This window comes from Bufo gargarizans, chromosome 3 (assembly GCF_014858855.1).
Source record: "Bufo gargarizans isolate SCDJY-AF-19 chromosome 3, ASM1485885v1, whole genome shotgun sequence".
Classification (NCBI taxonomy): Eukaryota; Metazoa; Chordata; class Amphibia; order Anura; family Bufonidae; genus Bufo; species Bufo gargarizans.
The window spans coordinates 522,831,845-522,848,806 of NC_058082.1; positions in this window are offsets into that span (position 1 = coordinate 522,831,845).

Genomic DNA, 16,962 nt, shown 5'->3' on the forward strand with positions numbered 1-16,962 from the left:
CATACACACTGATATGCATTCATAACTATAATATTTCTTAGCATATATATTAATCAACGTCAGTTACTCTTGAAAAAATCCATCAGTGTATATCATGAATAATTGTGATCACACTTTTATTCAAATAGCCCGGGGCTAATAAAGAAATGAAATAAAAATAAAAATTTGCAGAATGTCAAGCGGATCAATCTTAACTTATTTGCGTATACTGAAACATTATTCTTACAATCCTCGGGCTATTACAAATTTATTTTTTCAAAGTGGTGTTTAAGCAATTAAAAATCAATACAACAAATACAGGGTTTTGTCACATGACTAAACATATTGCACCTTATGATTATTGTTTTATACTTAAAGTGGCTGTCTCACTTCAGCAAGTGGCATCTATCATGTAGAGAAAGTTAATACAAGGCAGTTAGTAATTATAAAGGAAAAAACTGCAGCGCTCACCTGTGTTGTTCTTGGGCAGTCGCGGAGAAGGCCTGGACACGGCCATACACCAATTTGAGAAAAATAGCAGTGAAATCCAGCTTCCCATAAAAAGATAAACTTTATTTAATTGTGGTAAAATCCAGACATCACTTGCACGTACAGTCCATTCTCATGTACAGTCTAAGCGTTTCGGACCCTTGCGTACCGGTCCTTCATTTTAACATATGTCATGATGAAGGACCGGTACACAAGGGTCCGAAACTCGTAGACTGTACATTAGAATGGACTGTACATGCAAGTGATGTCTGGATTTTACCACAAGTAAATAAAGTTAATCTTTTTTATGGGAAGCTGGATTTCACTGCTATTTTTCTCAAAAAGGCAGTTACTAATGTATTGTGATTGTACATATTGCCTCCTTGGCTGGCTTGATTCATTCTTCCATTCATATTATACACTGCATGTTTCCATGGTTACAATGCATCAGTGGCGCTTGTGTTTGCACACTATGGGGAAAAAAACTGTCGGCCTCTCTGGTGGCCTGGACCGTAGGAAGACACATAGGATAGGGCTTTTTCCTATAGTGTGCAAAGAATTGCAGGGTGGTCATAAACATGGAAGCAAGCAGTATATAATGTGATGGAAAAATGAATCAAGCCAGCAAAGGAGGCAATATAGATAATAACTATACATTAGTAAGTTCCTTGCATTAGCTTTCTCTAGTGAGACAACCCCTTTAATATCTGTATGACGTTATTCAATTACATTCTATTCTATCACACCTTGCTGCACTAATTTGGTTTAATAAAAGTGATCTATTACTACAGATTTTAAGTTGTTTTAAAAAGTGCTTGCAGTAATCCTTGCATCTGCTATTGGGTTGAAAGTGCTGTCTGATACAAACAGTTTTAGGGTGTGTTCATTTTAAATATATCAAAGTCAGTTCATTCATCCTTGCTTTTGGGGTGAATTTGCAGTCTGATACAGCCAGTTTTGGGGTGTGTTTATTTCATATATATAAAAGTACTTCCATTCATCCTTGCTTTTTGGGTGGATTTGCAGCCTGATACAACCAGTTTTGGGGTGGATTTAGTTGATATATAACTACTTCCATTCACCCTTGCTTCTGTACTGAAAGTGTTGTCTGATACAACCACCCTTGTGGTGTATTTAATTGATATATAAGTACTTTCATTCCTCCTTGATTCTGGGGTGAAATTGCCTTCTGATACAAACCGTTTTGGGGTGTATTTAGTTTATATTTGCAGTCTGGCATGCTGCATGGGTGAAGAAAGCATGCTCCTCTGGTTTAAGAAAAAAAAAAAAGATACTATAGGTGATCACATCATAAAGGCAGAGAACAGTTATCAAGGAGTGATGGGGAGACCATGTTATACTCGGCGGTGTGGGAATTTTTCATTAAGCCGCCGGAGGACGATCAACATGGCCCACTCTGTGACTAGGCCACTGTGTTGACGACTCATGTGATTCCCATCCTCACCACTCTGTGGCTGGTCCACTGTATTGACGACTCATGCGATTCCTCATGTGATTCCTCATGCGATTCTCACCCTGACCACTCTGTGACTGGGCCACTGTGTTGATGACTCATGCGATTCCTCATGTGATTTCAACCCTCACCACTATGTGACTGGGCCACTGCGTTGGCAACTCATGCAGTTCCTCATGCAATTTCCACCCTCACCACTCTGTGACTGGGCCACTGTGTTGACGACTTATCCGATTCCTCATGCAATTCCTCATGCGATTCCAACCCTCACCACTGGGGGCCTCCAGCCTTTGGCTAGGGTACCAGCCTTCTAAAGAGAGAGAGAGAGGGACATCTAGGTCAGGCCTTTCCTTAGCATCAAGCCCTTCTTCTGCCAGGGAGGAGACTGGAGGAGTCACCCTTATGCCTCGCCTGTATTGTTTTGCACCTGAATTCCTCCAGTAAAGAAGCACACTGGTTAACTACAGAACCTGACTCTCTGGACTTATTTCCCATTGGGGTGCAACACGCCTTACTATCCTTTCCGGAGAGTAGCAACTCAACGGTGTCCGGGGGATGCAGCGTAACATTGGGTCCAACCCAAACATAGCAACTGCATGAGCGCTGGTGCCTTCTTCAACAGCTGATCATCAGGGAGTCCCAGGTGCCCACTTATAAGAAACTGATGACTGATCCAGAGGAGAGGGTCATCAGTATATAAGTCTTTGAAAACCCTTTTAATAACAGGGTTACTATAATTTTAAGAAACATGCTCCATTCTTGGATTAGGGAATAAATCAAATTTTTGGTTCTATTGAAATAAAATAAAAGCATAAATTGCATTCTATAGCTTGACTCAAGGTCATTTAAAATTCCCATAGCAGGTTGCCTGCTTATGTAATATTGATGACCTATCCTCAGGATCAGGGGGAGAGTCGACTCCTGAACACTCTTGCCGATCAGCTGTTTGAAGAGGCCGCAGCACTCGTATGACCACTGTGTTCTCTTCTCTGTTTACCTGCTCGCCGTTGACATCGCATTGTTGAGGCAGTGTAATTACAATGCTGCTGTCCCAGTCACTTCAATGGAACAGTTCCATCCTATTCACTTGAAGGAGTCATCCTATTGAAGTGAATGGGACAGCTGAGTAGTAATTTCACCTGATTGCTGCTGAAATATTGACGGCAAGAGAACACAGTGTTCAAACAAGTTCAATGGTGACGGTGTCGGGAGTCGACTTCCTGCCAGTCTGATTTTGTTAACCTATTCTGAGGATAGGTCATGAATGCTACAAAAGTGGATAACCTCCTTCCGGACCATGCAATATTTTAGTTATTTCATTCTTGGATTCCAAAACCCATAGCATTTTAATTTTTACACTTGTAACAAACAGCTGTTTGAGGACTTGTAAAAATAACAAGTTAACTATGGGTTAACTATGGGTTGATATGAATGTGGCAATTTCAAACAATAAGGGGGAAATTTATAAAACTGTTGTAAAAAATTGCTTAGTTTCCCATAGCAAATGAAAAGGGGAAAATGGCTTACTTGCCCATAACAACCAATCTGATTTCACCTTTCATTTTCCAAAGGAGCTCTAAAAAATTGATTGAATCTGATTAGTTGCAATGCCAGTTTTCATATACACCATTCTTTTATTTTTTTTATAAATCTACCCCGTATAGTTTTTTTTATGTTGTTTTTTGCACAGTAAATATGTTTTATTAGGGAGAGGGTCATATTTACATTATTTTATTATTTATTAAAGCCAACATTTGATCACATAGATAATGATTTGAAATACGTATTAATTTGTCAGACTAATGCTGACCTATTGGGCCAAATCTCTGGGCTGCACATACATGGCTGCTCTCTCATTATTTCGGGGACCTGTTCTGGAGATAGGAGTGGGTCCCAGAGGTGGGACTTGCACCTTTCTGACATAGATGGCATGAGGTGGGAATACCCCTTGAAGTACAACTTCTCTGAGTTTGTGTCAATATTCACTCCAGCTGCAAAGCAAAGAGTTAAAGCCATATCCAAGCTACAGTTTTTTTTTTTTCCAGCATGCACTCTTATGAATACATCTGGGCAAGAAAAATCTGCCCATTGAGCCTATTCACTGCTATTCAGTTTATTATTTTGTGTTTTTGTTTTTTTTGTTGCTGTTATTTTTTTTTTACTGCTATAATACAGTATTTACAGTACCACCCTAGAAGTGTTCTGTTCTTTCTACAGCCTTTTTCAGGTGTGCATATTCATGGGTACAACAGACTGCACATGGACAGCACACAGACCCATTAGAGACAATGATTTAATTCACACTCATGTTTTTCAATATGGATTGATTGTCCATGCAGCCAAACTTACAGTGTGCATTATTCTTGTCCATTTTCCATCCAGGATTCAATTAAGGATGAGGTATTCAATAAAATAAGCATGGTCAAATAGCTACAGGTGGGATACAGAGGTCAATATTGATTGACATACTTTACATCAATTTTTTTTAATTATTATTATTTATTTTTGCAGATGCAATTCAGAACAGGGTAAATAAAATTAAGGAAAAAAATGCATTAATTAAGCAAACAAATAATGAACATGCATACATACATTCATTTACATACTAATTCACTGTGTTTGTTCACTCACACAAGACCGAAACAGATTTTACTCTCTAATGACTTCATATCAAATAACAAATAACAGTGTATATTTAATTATTCCCAGTCCTTTAAACCAACAAACTTTCAAGTGGAGATAAATGAATTTATGTCAGCCTAGCAGCAAGATCGTAGCTACAAGCAAGCCAGCTGGTGGCGTTCAGAGCTTTAAATGTACAATATACTGCAGGAGGTTGCTGAATGAGAACTTGAGATATTGTTCATAATGTCTTTTTATTGTACTTGGTTGACAGATTTTACAGAAGCAGATTGCGTAATTAATTTGGACATAGATCTTTTTCCTTTGCGGCGTTCTATTTCAGCTTTTGATTTAGGGTCAAAACAAATGAACTAGACTCACACATATGTCACAGAGATTTCCAGTAATGAAATGCAGCATCTTTTTGATATTACTCCACTTCATAGAAATTGGCAGGACACAACAGAAAGCAGTCTATGTGTACAGTAGGCATTGGCATCATAACAATACAGTTAAAAGCATGATACAAATAAATAAAAAATAAAAAATAAATAAAATTCTTATTTAATAATCAGCCATGTTAAAGCTATGTTACAAAAGATAATATTTGTTTAATACAGTATTTTGGTTCAATAAACTATCATTTAAGACTGTTCTGATAAAATATGCATTTTCTCTTTATATTAGCGGCTGCAATGCGACCCATTTCTGATTGACCTTCCCCTATTTATTCAGCAAATGAGAAATTGGAAAATTATATGCAGTATTGGACATTAAACTCTTATTCAAACACATCACACACATACATACACATGGATATACAAACATAATACACACATTAAACATACATGTATACTTGTAAGCATATTTAAAATATATATTTTGAGTGCATCCATTTCATTTTGAACTTCAATGAAAAATTGATCTTCAATTATTCAGTCATTGAACGGCAGACTAGAGTCAAGGAAAATCAAGCAAAATTTTCTTGAACTTATGCAAGAGGAGACAAAAGATCAATACATTGCACTCCTCAACATATCTGCTAACCACTCAGGGCAATTGCCCCCATTAGACCCTCCTCAAGCTATTCATGGGTGCATAAAAGAGAGGAGCAAAGTTCTCAGAAATACAGCTGTTTTGCCAAATTTTACCCAAAAATTGCTTTGTGACAATGTCACCACCAGACCACCATCTGAGAAGCTCTGACAGATGTTTTTCAGAACCTCCTGCTTGAGGTTCTTTTGTTTTGCTTTTGTTTTCTCATCTTGTTTCCCTCTCTCAGCTGTCATTTAGTTGCACTGATTGCATCCCTTTAAATACCCTCCCATACTGCATCACTTTGCAGTTTATACTACTTCCTAAAGTGTGTGCATGCTGGATGCTACTACTGATTCTTCTACAGATAAGTTTGTTCATTCATTTGTGTTTTCCTGTTTGCTGGATTCTAGGTGATCCTGACTCCCTCCGTATTAAGTGTTGGGAGCCGGTGGCCGTGTCCCCTCACTATTATAGGGTGCTCAGGTGTCATACAGTCGAGGAACGAGGGTATGCAATCATCTACCATAGATATTTTTGCATAGGCTGAGCAATAAGGGAGAGAGCTAGGGCTGTTACAGGGCTTACCTTTTGGTTCCTTAGTTTTGGATCCAGTCAGTCGGATCTTCTTTTTGTGTCTTCTAGTTTTCTGTACACCTTCCGTGACAGACAAATTACTTTGTCACAAAGATAATTTCTTTGTAAATAGTGGGTGCAATTACAGGGAACAACGATTGCTCCGCCCCATCATTGAACCCCTCAGATGCCACATTCATCGCTGATAGCAGCATCTGAGATGAATATTAAGACCTTAAGAGTTGATTAAAAATAAATTAAATCATACTTACCTCATCGATTTGAGCACAAAGAGGCCAATGTGGCCATCTTGCTTGAAGATCCAGCGTGAAATGTTACATTACCACGTCGGGGGCGTGGCGATGTCATATGTAACTGCACACAAGATTTTGCATTGGAACTTCAAGCAAGATGGCTAAGGCAGCCTCTTCTCGCTCAAATGGATGAGGTATAATTTTTATTTTTTATTTTTACTGCCATTTCAGGGAAAATTGATTTGTTACCAAAAATAAACTCTGCTTCTGGGGAGCAGAGCCTGACCACTGAGTGTGATGGAGGTCTGAGCAAGAGCTCCTGCTCCACAGACCCGTGCTACTTGCTAAAAAGACACCCAGACGCAGACTACGATGGTCAAAATCGGTAGAGGCAAACTAAAGGACCACCCTGTGACCCCCAAACACAAGAAGGGGAAAGTAGAGATGAACAGATTTGTTAGGAAGAAACTAGCACTCTCCCCAGCGCAAGCAAACAAGATGGTGCCGCAGCCTACATTACCAGACTCAGGTTAACTCTTTTCTGGTTAACTCTTGAAGATTGATAGAAACAGCTGGAATGTACAAATTATCCTCACTAGCTACTGTACCACATACTAGACAACCTTCAGATATTTTTTAGATAGTTGACAACAATTTAAAGCCTTTGATATGCTAATGGCCCTTTGTCTAGATAGACAGTACCTGCTCATACTGGCTTTGAGAGGACAAGTATAGGCACTAATTAAAAGAAAGTTGGTAAAAACCTTACATATATATAAAATTCCCAAAAATATGTATTTCTTACAAGGTCTTTTGGGACATATGACTATATTACAAACCTGTTTCCCCTTTTTCACAACTAATAATATAATAATTGCAATGGAAGTAGTAATAGTAGTAGCAGCAGTAGAAACCAAGGCTTGTTCTGCCTGAGAGCTGAGAAACCAGGAGCAAGTACCAAAGCTCCTATTTACAGTATACCAATAAAGACACATTTTTCACCAGCTCTATAATGTTTAATCTCAAAATAAGGAAAAGGCTTTAGAGACTCATCGTTACCTCAAATCGAAAATAGGATAGAGAGCTCTCCTATCCACTCTTATATCTCCTGGAAATTATTCCATAACTCCATACGCTGTTGGTGCAGATGTCTCTCACCATAATCACTGCTGTTCACACAAGTTGAGAATCATAGCTCCTGGTTGAGCACAGATATCTCTCACCGTAATCAATGCTGCACACACTTGCAGAAGGTCATAGCTCTCAGCTGAGCCCAGATGTAATAAATAGCTCTACTGAGAGGTGCATACTGTGTGGCATGTTCCTCCAAAGAGAGAGATCACTAGGTGGAATATAGAGGTCAATAGTCCAGACTGATAGGCAATGTAAAAACCATAGGTTTTATTCTATATTCATAACTATATCCAAAAGAGAAAAGCATGCATACAGCATTGCTAAAAATGCCTGGTCCAGGGTTTCGCCCACTCTTGGTGAGTTTCTGAAGCCTTTGTCTTATTTTTGGATGACATAGTATGGAGCTGGTTATATGTCTTTATTTTTCTGTCTGTGACTATGTATTGCTATTAGTAAGTGGACTTACATAACATATCACAATCACATTTATGCATATATTATTCAATGTTTAAAGGGAATCTGTCGCCTCCCAAAACCATCCCAAGCCGTCAGCAGTACCTGCGTGTAGCCAGCAGTGTGTTTCTGAAGATGCCGTTCTTCCTGAGGGTAGATGCAGCAAAAGTACTGAAAACGTTGTTTTATCCCCTGCCCGCATGCCCCCTTCCCTGCCCCTTCTCTGTGACTGACAGCGCTTATGCAGAGAGTTCGGCAAAGCCAGCTGAACTGCCGGCTGTCAGTCACAGCGTAGGTACAGGGAAGGGGGCGCGGTTACCGTGACTTTCATGAAATGTTAAACTTTCATGAAACTATTATAATGCTATAGTATATGCATTATTTGCCTGAACAGGCACTTATTTGATCTGTACAGTCACTACTGGAAAACAAAGCACAATGTAAATTTCTCATATATTTCTTTATTATAGCTGCATACCTTTAATACTGCATTATTGAGGGTTTGTACAAAATTTGAAACACAAGATATTTCCCTTATCACATAATAGACACACATTTCTTCTTTTTTTTGTTCGTTGTAAAAATGTGTTTTAAGTTATGTTTAGAATAAGGGTAAAAAATATAAAGTATATTTAATACTTGCTGGCAACTTGGACTAATGCTATAGATACAAATGATTTAAAGGTAAATATTATTCTGCTTGATCAAAAGCAAGATATAATACTCTGTTGCGACCACTAGAGGTCAGCAATTCAGAAATAAGAATGCAAGCTTATGAAACATATTAAACAGATATTTAAAAAAAATCAGGCGGCACTCACCGAAAATGTGCTCTGGCCTGAGGAAGCGCTGGGGTGCAAAACGGCTGTCATCACAAGTGTTTTCCTACAGTGCCCAATGCCTGTCATACTTTTATCCATGGAATAAAGAAATACTACTTCACATTTTTGGTGAGTGCCACACGATTTTTCTACATATCTGTTTATATCTAAAGGACTATGTGGCAGAGCACCGCCAGCAGTAAGTTGGTGTCGTAGTCCTGTAACGGCTGATCCAGTGTGCCTGTTTGTGAAAAGGAGGCTGAGCAGTGCCACGCCGTCTGTGCTCTTCATCTTTATATTATGAAACATATTAGCAATCAAATGGAAAATGTATTTTTGGTCCTGTTGATTTTGGCGCCTTATATTATAATGAGCCAACTTGGTTATACTAAGCAGAGACTCGCAGTTTCGCTGGGGGCGGTTCTCTTCTCCCTGTCTGTGAGCTCATCCAAAGTGCCATGGCATCAGTGGGGGTCGCCCTATAGGTTAAGACCATAATTAGACTAGGGCTAAACTGATGAAAGGTCCTCTTTGAGCAGCAAAATAACATTATATAGCACTTGGCAAACAATGCAAGTTTTTCCTATGATTTTTTTTATTGACATAAAAAACATCAATAAAAGAGAAAAAAAAATCTATATATTTGTGGTCGAGGCTATGGAGGAGGAACCTGAATTGTAACAAGTGGCAGGGTCTAACCTGTCCTGACTATCGATTTACTGACCTGAACTGGATGGCTGATGGGGTGCCCTTAGCCATGAACGAGGGTAGGCCTATATGGGGGCAGAAAGCAAGCCATGTAGGGTAGAAAAATAATTTTATTAAACAAATGCAAGCAAGTCATAAAACCAAACTACAGAAAGCTTTGGATATTTCTGCGTCAGGATTCGGAATGTACCGAGCATAACACGAAGAGCGGCTTAGGACATTGTGTTTTGACACCTCGGATGCGGCCCCAATGCGGAAAGAATGCCATGAAATGGTTTTGGGGTCGTGACCTAAACCGGCCGCTAGTATGCGGATGTGTGAGATGAATTGGGATGAGGTGATCGACCTGACCTTGAATGAAAGCAATGGGCTGTCCGGGGCAGAGTCACCCAAAACCGTCAATAACTTCTGGAAAACTTGGACGGGGCACCATTCGTTAGAAGTCTGGAAGTATTTACTTTCTACCGGCGGCCTGACTTCGGATGTGTTGGAAGAAAAAAGATACAGTATGAAATGATCGTTACACCAGACTAGCTGACCCCTAGTTAAACCTTTGACTTTGGCAGAAGTGCTGTTGAACTCCCCTGGCCTCAAAAACCCCAAAACTGAGATACATGGCCGCTTTAACATCTGTGCTGGAAAGGAGCCCAAAAGGATTACCATCTAGGGAGGTGGATAATTTTCTGAAAAGCTCTCCTGATACCGGCTGTCTGTTTGTGACGGTCCCCCCGCTACTCTTCTGTATGCCCCTGAGGGTGGCTCTTTTAGCCTGAGACATGAAAACCAACCTGCTGTCTGGATCTTCTACCATGAGAAAATGCTGGCCCCCGGCTAGATACAATTTAATCTTGTTGTAGGAAAGTTTGAGTTCAGTGTGGCAGTAAGCCATAGAAGCCATGATGTACATGATCTTGTCGGTATTATCTCTTGGGTGAAGGAGTGCGAAACGATTAAAAACGTTCCAGACGGTTTTATAATTTCTAGCCATGTTAACAGACAGAGACTTTTGCACGAGGGACTTGGCTGAAGAAATTTAAGATTTTAATCCATTATCAAGGTTTGGAAAGCTGGAGGGGATAATCCCACTCATTCAGCCTCCGGCATTCCCTGGAAAAAATTATGAAAATTAAAACGCAATAAAGCATCTGCAGCAACATTTTGTGTGCCCTAAATGTGCCTGCATGATACATAAAAATTATGGCACAGGGAAAGCCAGACCAGCCTGCGGACAAAAGACATGATAAAAAGTGACTTTGATCTGCCCTTGGTGATGATGTCTACTACCGCCTGGTTGTCAGTGACGAAAACTACCAAAGAATTGGCCCATTGCCTTCCCCATACTTGGGCAACCGCAACGATCGGGTAGACTTATAGTAATGGAGACAACTTCAAAGAATCCTTAGCTAAATAGACTTCTGGGGGCCAAGAACCTGCGAACCACTGAATCACGCAAATTGCCCCGAAACCCCCGGAAGAGGCGGCTTCCGAAAAAAAAAACGTGGCCGATGCGAGATCCCAATGAGGAACAAACAGGGAGACTCCGTTCCAACTGGCGAGGAACTTGTTCCATAAGGCCAAATAGGCTATTGGTTGGGCATCTAAACATATTGGGCTGTCTTGCTCGGGGGCTGAGGGAAGTAGCTTCAATAACCTAGACGTGAAAGCCCTGCCTTGGGGCATGACTCTGGTAGCGAAATTTAACATACCTAGCAAAGATTGTAATTCTACTTTTGTGAAAACTCTGGAACCTACTGATTTGGAGATGGCTTCCTTAATTTTTGAGAGCTTCTCCTCTGGTAGCCTGGCTTCCATTTTAATGGTATCTAAAACTATACCCAGTAAGGTAATTACAGTCGAGGGGCCTTCTATTTTTGAAGGTGCAACCGGAACATTAAGTTCTGAGAAGACTTGGAGAAGGGACTTGAGTTTGCTAGGCCTGCAGTCTGGTTTTTCTATCAACAGGAAATCATCTAGATAATGGATGACCAGCGGACAATCACAACGGTTGAGCAAGATCCAATGTAGAGCCTACACAAATTGCTCTTGGACCCAAAGGTCAATCGGTTTGCAAAATAGTAAATATCTTGCTACTTAATGCCGTAAAACTTCCAAAGCTGCGGTCGGACAGGCAGCAGCTTGAAAGTCTCTGCGATGTCTGCTTTGGCTAATCAAGCCCCTCTACCTAACTGGAGGATGAGCTGGATAGCCTCATTGACTGAAGAATATTGCATGGAGAAATCTTCGGAGGGAACTAGGGAATTGAGACTAGGAATGCTGGAACCATGAGGCGCGGATAGGTCATAAATCAAACGTTTTTTATTGGAGATAATTTTTTTTGCTACAACACCAATGGGGTTGATCCGCCAATAATCAAAGGGAACAGTGGGAAACGGCCCGATGAGAAACCCCTTATCTAATTCTGATTGAATTTGGGCCCCTACGGAGTCGGGAACCCCGGCAGCTGACAGGAGATTGGGACCCTCCCAAGTTGACTGGGGAAGGGCGACTAAACCCGTGTGGAACCCTTTGTCACAGCCTTTGGTTTACGCTGTGACACTGTTGCCACACTTGCGGTTTCCCGCGGCAACATGTTGCTGTGAGAGCATGCGGTGGCAGTCTCTCGGCCTTCTGGGTGATTGCCGTGACATGGTTGCCACACATGCTGTTGCCGGTGATAACGTGCGGTTTGGTATGCTTGTGTGTGCACTTTCCCTTTAAGTGGCTTCCTTCCTCTGTCTGGTGTTGGAAGGGTTAACTCCCTTCCTAGCGTTTTGTGAACACTGTGTTTATGTTTGTGTGTGTGTGGCTGCTTGGGCTATTTAGCCTCTGCTGGATGCCTGAAGCTCAGTGTTCCTCCAGCCTTGGTGTATGCTGGTTGTTCACTGTTCCTAGCTTTTACCATCTGTCCAGTAATGGCCACCCTTGTGGTCATTGATGTTATTATAGTGTCTCTTTCCCTTCTTATCTTTTGGTTTGCATGGGTTATGTTAAGGGTGTTGTATGTCTTGTGTTGTGTTACATGACTGGTGATGTTTGGTGTCCAGCATATTTGCTACACATTCCCCTGTCTCACGTTTATTGCAGCTATAGATGTCTTGGGTTCCTGTGTGGTTGTGGTTTGTGCTGTGTCTTTAATGTTGGTGTGAACAGCAGCACTTGTGCACGGGTTCCAGTCAGTCTGTGGCAGGTAAGTGTGTTATGGGTTTTGCTTATCTGCCAACTCCATATGCTGTATGTGTTTTCCTCTCCTTGCAGCCTGGCCTCAGATAGAGACTCCTGTTCATCCATGACTGAGATGACCAGGTCAAGAGTTTAAAAAAAAAAAAAAACATGAGACAGCACATCCAAAGTGGTGGAATTTAATCCCGATGCAACGTTTCAGCTCACAAACAGCCTTTGTCAAGCATGCTGTTTGTGAGCCGAAATGTTGCATCCGGATTAATTCCACCACTTTGGACGTGCTTTCTCCTGTTTTTTTATTTATTTATTTATTTTTTCTACTCTTGTTATTTACGCTGTATTGGGGGTATTTTTACTAACCACCTGGAGACGTGCACCCACCACACTGATACCAAGGAGTGCTGTCCATCCCTGTTTTTTTGCTGAATGGGATGAACAGGTTACCTCTTCCCGGCTCCTTGGTGAGGGATTACCAGGGCGACTCAGGGTCTCTAGGAATCTAGAGTATGAGCCGTTCTACCATCGGGGGCCGCTCATACAGTGAGGAGTCAGGGAGAGGATTAGGGACGCTGTAGGAGGTCTCCCTTATTACTCCTTTTGGGCAGGCAGATCCCATTTTACCCATTTACACTTTCAATGTGATGTCAATGGGTAAAAGGGGATCAGCCTGGCCAAAAGGAGTAATAAGGGAGCAGAAACGTCGCCGCAAGCGATGGTCTTGTTGTCTACTGTTTCATGCGTGGCTATGAGAATGGAAGCTAGGTTAATCCTTACCCCCCAGGATATCTTTTTGATGTTGTCAGGAACAAAATGTGATGGAGCTACCTCAGGCGAGTTTGGGACCCTACCTGGGAAACATGAAGTAGAGGCAATTGAAACGGGAGGGGCAGAGGAAGTGGATGCCAGTTCCCTAGATTCTACCACAATCAGCCTAGCCTGTGTTGTGGACATTTTATTATATGGAATTATGCAGACAGTATGAAAACCTTCTCATGGGCTTGGAGACGTGTTCTTAGTGTGTAGGGGGGCGTTTGCCAGTTTGTGAGCCCTAAATGCTTTCCTTCAAATATCTATACACATTAGAGAAGTGAAGTCTGTATAACGTGAAATACATATTATACCTTTGTTGCGGCTTCGCTATCCCTTTCTGGATACATATTTGCTTTTAAGACATGCATATCTGCCTTGTCGGTATACTCGTACCGTATACTGACAATAGCCTTAGCAATGTCCCGCAGATAGTCTCAAATCTATAAGAAACAGTAGAATGATCATTACTAAATACTGGTCACTCTGAGCAGTATTGAATGGGGATCATGCTGACAGTGATGGGAATGGGCAGCCACCTGACTGATAGGACAATGGACATGACTCATCCTTTATACAGGGATGAGGTGTGTGCATTGCACTGTTCGGCCATGTTGATGCCCTCCCCTGTCCTTTTGATATGTACCTGCACTTTCTAGGCTGACTGGCTGAAGTTGTAAAGCCATCTCCCACTGGGTGTTGTTCTATTGCCTTAATAAAGAAGGAGTCTGGGGTCTATTGGAAAGCTTTTACACTGACTCCAGATTGAACCAGCATTGTGTCTGACTCTTCCTGGGTTAAATAAATACTTCATCCCTTTTACAGAAAGAACTTAATAATAGTTACGGAATTTTTTGTGCTGGGTAAACTTTAATACTGAAGTGTACCTTTTAGTGCACCGGAGATTTGTGCGCAAAGTCCAAACAAATTATCCATATCACCTGTATGTCCGAAACTGAGGTGGAAATGTTGTTGATCATGGAATGCAGCGGTGCTAATGACTAACAGTAGACATGGAGACTTGCTCCACCGGTGAAGCTGTTGGCTCAGACATCAAAAGTCTATATAACTCTGCCTACCGGGCAGAAGCTGGATAATGAATCCCTCTTTTGTTAATTTCCGTGATCAGCTTCGGTACTGTCCAACTTCTTAGGGACATGATGCTGGCATGCCCGGAAGCGAAGGTTTCAGTGACCGATGAAGCTTCTTCAATGTTTGATATGTGCAACATACTGCGACTGTGGGAAAATAATCACAACAATTAACAGCCGTACTGGAAGGCCCTGAAGTGTAAGAGAGAGACACGAGACCGTGAAGTAAGAAAGGAGGAAATTAAACTAGAGATGGTGCCGATGGCTATTGAAAAACTATCGCGTGATGCTTACCTGTGAGGAACCTGAGGAAAGAAAAGGACAACAATGGGGAGGAAAGTGAACTGAATGGAGGGGGTGAACTATGAAAAAAGGTGTACACCCATGTGAAAGGAGTCTCTCTGGATGGTACCTGAAGAAACAGACTAGGACAAAAGAAGATGAGAAAAACACCTGGGACCAGACCTAAAAAACTTACAGGGAAATGAAGATTAATTTGCATGAGTCTGGAGTGACAGGCCAGCAGCACGAATGAACATGGTCTGAGTAACGTACCAGACAACGGGAATGAACTACAGTAGAAGCGTAAGAACAGATGATGTGACCTGCATAGACTAAACAATAATAACATAAACTTGAAAAACATAACAAGCAGCAAACATTACATGATTTATGAACATGATTTATGAACATGAGTCTGAATGACGTAACAGACAACGGAAAATAATGAATTAAAAACGTGAGCATGAATAACGTAACAGGCAACAGAGAATAATGAAATAAAAACGGAAACATGAATAACTTAACAGGGAACATAAATGATGAATTATAAATGTAAGCCTGAATGAACGTGACAGGCACAGACATTAACAAATTAAAAACATAAGCATAAATAACGTAACGGGCAACATAAATTAATGGTATTATGAACGTAAGCCTGAAAAACTAAACAGGCACCTACGTTTAAAGATTTATGAAGGTAAGCCTGAAACGTTAAAAAACAGGCTATAGATATTAACAAATTTAGTAAACATATTGAGATAGAGCCAGGGAACCCCTTAAACCTCAAATTTGATGAAAATGATACTGTATGGACTGGAATAGATTATCGTCTTTGAACCGACTGAGTAATTGAAGGCCCGTTGGGAATGATAGAAGCCTAAAGCCCCCGTGCCTATATATATATATAAAATGTTTTTGTTTTTGTTTTGTTTCATTCATTTATTTATTTATTATTTTTAGCGGGGTCATTTTGAGAGCAATGACTGTGGCTGTCGGCTGGTTTTCTATTAAATACACAGGTATGAAACTGAACTGGCCACCCGTCTTACTATAGCTAGCATTAGTGCACTGGACATGCGTAGCATTGTCTGGAAACAGGAGTAATGATTTTGAGTGAGGAGCTGGAGAACCTTAAGAGGGACCGCACTGGGGTGCTGTAAGCTATGCTGCATATTAATATTTGTGGTGGGGCAGGGGGACTGAGGGAGCATGGTTACCAGGGCAGAAAAAGATTGGGGGCAGACACCCTGTGACCGCAACACAAGGAGCGGCAGACCAGAGACCAGAGGGGAGAAACCAACAGGCAGAAGAGTCAGTCACCCGAGCAAGATCAGGAGGGTAGTGCATGTGCAGGGAAGCCGAAGGTGTGGCCAGGAGTGCAGGTAAGAAAGAGTTAGGGCGGGGAGGGAGAAAGAAGGATGACCGATGTGCGACGTAAGAGCGGGTTGTCCCTACTATAGAAACTTTAGCCGGCTTAGGGCGCTGCAGCCCATGCAAACCAGGGATGAACACGCACCCCGGCACTGAGAAATGGCTGGGGAGAGCATGCCACCATATTTAAAGGCCCTCCGCTCCCTCCCACAAATACAAGCTGACAAGTCAGCCTTAGCGGGCTCGAGTCCTGCGGGAACTTGTGGGTACCGCGTTCCTGCACTTTTTTCATAGCAGGAACGCCTTTCCCATTCAGGGCCTCCCATCTTTAACGCCGAAAGCGATCTTTAAGGACCAGGAAGCGGTGAAGGCTTTGTACTAATGCATGAAGTTAAAATATACCATCGAATTGGAGAAAACTCTGATCCGATGGTATATTCTAAATCCGAGGCATTCCCATGGTGATGGGGACACTGCATCATTGGTAGGCAGTGCGCCCTCCCCGGTATTACGGAATTAAAATCATTGGTGGGCAGTGCGCCCTCCCCCTGCCCTTCCAGTATTAAAATCATTGGTGGGCAGTGCGCCCCCCCCCACCCCCCATTATTGGTGGCAGCGGCAGTTCCGATCGGAGTCCCAGCAGTGTAATGCTGGGGCTCCGATCGGTTACCGTGGCATCCAGGACA